The 5,535-nt window shown below is 49.6% G+C and overlaps 1 non-coding gene across 1 annotated transcript; it reads right to left on the bottom strand.

Moving 5' to 3' along the window:
* Positions 1–584: 584 nt before the first annotated feature.
* Positions 585–659, bottom strand: Trnat-ugu (transfer RNA threonine (anticodon UGU)). The gene has a single exon. It is a non-coding gene; the product is annotated as a tRNA-Thr (tRNA).
* Positions 660–5,535: the final 4,876 nt, after the last annotated feature.

Consider the following 5,535-nt stretch of genomic DNA (forward strand, 5'->3'; position numbering starts at 1 on the left):
TATGGGACTTAACATCGGAGGTCATCAGTCCCCTAGAACTTAGAACTACTTAAACCTAACTAACCTAAGGACATCACACACATGCATGCCAGAGGTAGGATTGGAACCTGCGACCGTAGCAGTCGCGCGGTTCCGGACTGAAGCGCCAAGAACCGCTCGGCCACAAAGCCGGCGAGCCGATATTGTGCACCTCTGTTTCTTCCTGCTAGGTCTAGTGGTAGCAAACCTAATATCACCAATAATGCCTCAGTCGGGGTTGTTCTATACACGCCTGTCAGGCGCAGGAGTACACTCCTCTCTGGTCGCCGTAGAGCCTGCGCTGTCCTTCCCTTTCTGGCTCTATGATCCCAAACGCCCGACTCGTAGCCTACAGTAGGAAGTAAGACTGCATTGTGGTACGTTATTACTGTACTTACAAGGGAAGCTCCCCATCGCAACCCCTTCAGATTTATTTGAAGATGGTAACTGTTCTTTCGGACATGTCGGTGACCATGCAGCTATCTTAGAATGAAATGATAATTAAATCAAGACCCTAAGCTCTCGACAGGCGTTGATATACATCAACGGGGACAGTTGAAAATGTGTGCCCCGACCGGGACTCGAACCCGGGATCTCCTGCTTACATGGCAGACGCTCTATCCATCTGAGCCACCGAGGGCACAGAGAATAGCGCGATTGCAGGGATTTATCCCTTGCAAGCTCCCCTTGAGACCCAAATTCCCAACGTAATGTCCACACACTACATTCGTAGTGCCCCTCCCCATTACACTCATTACTTGCCGCAGACAATCTTACCCAGTCCAGTAAGAGTTCGGGCAATGCATGTGCATCCAGCACAGAACAAGAAGGTCAATGGCCGGTTAGCCTTAACTATATGAAGATGGTATTTCTTATTTCGGACAAAATAGAATCAGTGAACGGTCCAAGGACAAGAAGGACAATATTGAGCAGCACCTAAATAGCAACGGCGTCGTAGTTCGGTGGCTGGCGGCACGGTAGCTTAGCGTGGCTGGTCAGGGGGTTGTCTTCCCTGTGAAATAAAAGAATTGAGTGAGTGGATCAACGATGAACGTTAACGGCTGTGATGGGACGTCCGCCCCGAATCCCGAACAAACGTAACGACCGGTAACGAACAGAATGAGATTAACAAAAAGAAAAGTGGTCGTGGTGTTGGACTGCCACGCGGCGAGCCGTGTTCAATCCTCCCTCATGCTAGTTTTTTTTTTTTTTTCACTGTTTGCTGTATTCAAATTTGTGTCTGTGTCATGGTGTAATGTCCGTTTGCAACAGCGAGGTGTAAGAAAGGGACCGATAATTACGTTTGACTCAGCCCAACTGCGTTCCGTTTTGGAAGTTTTTACTCCTGAATTCCTTTGTTGTAACATAGTCCACATCTGTTTGTTTGTTGTTTTCATTTCTGTGGGACGTCTATGTGGTGTCTCGTCTGCTCTCACTGTTCATCACGTTTACTTGCGACGTTAATCTATTTTTACCACATGATTAATATTCTGTAACCAATATACATTGTGACAACTGCCAAGACTACAGAAAGAGAGCCGGTCGGAGTGGCCGAGCGGTTCTAGGCGCTACAGTCTGGAACCGCGCGACCGCTACGGTCGCAGGTTCGAATCCTACCTCGGGCTTGGATGTGTGTCAGGTCCTTAGGTTAGTTAAGTTTAAGTAGTTGTAAGTTCTAGGGGACTGATGACCAAAGTAGTTAAGTCCCATAGTGCTCAGAGGCATTTGAACCATTTGAACAGAAAGAGAACAAACGTTTCAGTGGCTGGACGGACAGTTCACAATGTTGTGAAAATAAATGGCACGACGCAGGTTTTAACAGGTTTCGCCCCTCCCGGCAGCCCAACACATAACCACATTTGATCTCATTTTGTTCATTATCGGTCATTGTATTCGTTCGGGGCCGACATGCAATGACGCTTGTCCAGTTTTTTTTTTTTTTTTTTTTTTCAGAGGGCAGCTAACGCTCTCACCGAACACGCTGAGCTACCGTGCCGGCATCTCCACACCGCCGTCGCTATAGCATGCTTCTAACATTGGACTGATTGTTCTTTGACCGTTCACTCTTTCTGTTCTCCTTTTTTTCACAATTCAGTACACCTTCTTTTCATTTTCATGATTGATCTGTATTTCAGTTTTTGACGGTCTGTCCACTGGACTCTCTTACCACTAAATCTGAGGGAGGTGCGATGGGCAGTTTCCCTTGTTAGTGGCGGCAGAAAACTTCTTTGACCAATTGTTGCTTTTTTATTTAGAATTTTAATGCCTCTCTGGAAGACGATTACCACATGCGTATGGAAGTGCCGCTTTTAGTCGACGTTAATTCCAAGGTACCTATATACATCTTTTCATTTCGTATGTCGGCCACGGCGTGATGTGGTGGACGATCAAAACCTGATGCCTCTACGACTTCCATTGGCGACACAGCCCCGACGGCGACGTCGACACCGACGCTACCACCACGCCAACGCAACCGCCACTCCACAGTGCAGATTTTCTTGCAGCCTCTGCGCATCACGGCGCTAGAGGCATTTGGCCGCCATCATAATCGGCTTCAGAAGCAGGGGTTCCCGATGACCGTGCTGAACACTGCGCTTCAGCTGATGTTGAGTCACAAATCTGCAAAAAGTCACCAAAGCGGCACAAGAAGAGACGATTGACAGCTGCAGAAGATCGATGGGATGGTAACGTGATGTTGGAGCAGCAGATTCCAGCAGCCTCATTCACCAGCAGGTGCCAGATAGCATGGAACACTCGCTCCCTCCTGGTGGTCCTGAAAACGAGGCACATTAGGTAGACTCCCAGAACGTGGGCTTCCATGAATGTAGCCAGCTGCCACTGATCCAGTCTTCTCTTAGCGATTGGGCAGACGATGTGGAGGCAGATGACGAGCAGCACACAGCGATAGCTCCTCCGATGCCCACGACAGGCGTCGAGTCTGGAGGGACCACCCTGTCGGGAGACCACCCGTCACAGTAATGCACATCATGCAACTGGGCGGATGCCTGGTGTCCGACCTCGCTACGGACTTGTGCCCACTAATTGTCTCCACCACTTGAGATGTCTCAATCCTACCAGTGGGAACAGTCATTGTTAATGGTGTTCACTCCGCAGTCAAGACCCTCATGTTACACAATTTGATAAGAGCGGCAGAATTGGACATTGCCTTCTGCAGGAGGTACGTTCAGAACTGTATTTAGACCTCTATGGCCATGCCACCTACAGCCTGCCATCAGGCGATGGCGCAGGACGAATGACCACCCATCTCCGAGATGGCTTAGACGCAACAGAAGTGACACTCTTGCTGAATCCACGTGGTATAGCATTCACACCGTGGCATGGTCCACATCATTAAAGTCTATGCAGCCTTCGGTACTTCACTCTGCTGTGACAGGCGAGTTTTATATTCAGAGGAGGTGGCCCACTGCCGGCCGGTGTGGCCATGCGGTTCTAGGCGCTTCAGTTTGGAACCGCGTGACCGCTACGGTCGCGGGTTCGAATCCTGCCTCGGGCATGGATGTGTGTGATGTCCTTAGGTTAGTTAGGTTTAAGTAGTTCTATGGGACTGATGACCACAGATGTTAAGCCCCATAGTGCTCAGAGCCATTTGAGCCATTTGGCCCCACTGTTGCAAGGAAACATGGACCATTATATAGTGGAGGCGAATTTAACAGTATCCTGCAGCCAAAGGGCCAGATACCATCTAACGTACCATGCCCACCTCTACAGACACTAGTGCATGTCCTAGCACTCCACGACACATGGCTCTTACATTGAAAGAACCAGCGCAGACACACACACTTTAACAGCCATTCTGACAGTTGACTGGATCAGATTTATGTCTTGTGCAGCCTCCACACAGTGGCCAGTGATGCAGAAATCTGGCCGACGGCCATCACAGATCATCTCATTTATATCTGTGTATATCTGCACTTTCACCCTACACCGTCAACTCATCCAATGCAGCAGAGGCCCTTGGATGCTACATGTCACCCCCTTTGTGAGGAAGCATGCAGCATGCAGCATCTGACACGTGGTGCCTGCCCATGTACACTTCCACGTTACTGTGGTGGATGGGATATGTCAAACCTGCACTCTGCAAGACACTGATGGCATACGGACGTGACAGATAGAGCTAGCAAAGGACGACCTCACAGTTTTATTATACAGCATTACGTGCACTGGCGACGCAATCGCCATCATCCGAACGTCAGCTGGCCCTACAACACATCAGAGCCCATCTACTCCTCATCACGGGGGAGCAGCTAGAAGGCGTCCATGTCCGTGCGAGAGTGCAAGACGGCATCCCAACCGAAATGGCGTCACTCTATCACGTTATGCGCGAGAGGCGCACCGCAAACGTCAGTTCATCACGACGATAATCACAGAGGTGGGAGAATCTGCCATGACACAAATGGACATAGCGTACACTATGGGAAATCTGCAGACGTTCATGATTATGAAGAGGTACTGCACGATTTTTCCCGCACTAGAGACGTGGCACCTCATGATACCCTGCTGTTGCCAATCACACCCGATGAGTTGAGATCAGTCATGGCGCGAGGAACACCGAAAACATCGCCAGGGCCAGATGGATTACCTCAGGAATTCTACCACACTTTTTATGACCTTTTGGGCGAAAAGTGGCGCCAGATGTTTGAAGAACTGATTTTTCCTGTTTACGCTGCCCCACGGAATTCACAGATGGCATTCTCATCCCAGTACTGAATGGTGGTTGTAGATGGCAGGACTTTCGCCCACTCACGCTGCTCAACATTGAAAATAAGATTTTCGCCCGCATCCTCTGTACGCGTCTCCACGCCGCTATTGGGAAAGCAATCCACACCATTCAGGCATGCTTAGGTGGTATCAGCAACATTCATGCAGCATTGACGGAGGCCTGCAAGATACGGCGTCACCTTCGATCTCGACCACGCTTTCGACCGAGTCGATCACGGAATCCCATGTGAGGTTTTGGAATGCATGGGCCTCTCTCTGGAGTCTGCAGGGGTGATTCTTCGAGTAATCCACAGGGCACGTTCCCGCATGATGTGGAACAATTACCAGTCTGATCACATTGTTATTGGACGGTCAGTGCGACAAGGATCACCCTTGTTGGGCATATTATTTTTGGCAGCTCTCGAAGCAGCTCTGCATGGTCTATGGAGGCGACTGGCAGGCATCTGCATATGAGACATGACTTTTCGTTGCAGCGCATTCGCCGATGATGCAGTGTTCATGGCCAGATCAGAGGATGAAATACACACAGCGCTTCAGTGGCTACACAATATACAGGGCGCTTGCTGGGACGTCATCAACATGAAGAAGACAAATTACGTAAATGTCGGATTGGGCTTTCCCTACAAACACGTTATGTGGTTCAAATGGCTCTGAGCACTATGGGACTTAACATCTGAGGTCATCAGTCCCCTAGAACTTAGAACTACTTAAACCTAACTAACCTAAGGTCATCACACACATCCATGCCCGGGGCAGGATTCGAACCTGCGACCGTAG

The sequence above is a fragment of the Schistocerca nitens genome, chromosome 3 (genome assembly GCF_023898315.1).
Source record: "Schistocerca nitens isolate TAMUIC-IGC-003100 chromosome 3, iqSchNite1.1, whole genome shotgun sequence".
Classification (NCBI taxonomy): domain Eukaryota; kingdom Metazoa; phylum Arthropoda; class Insecta; order Orthoptera; family Acrididae; genus Schistocerca; species Schistocerca nitens.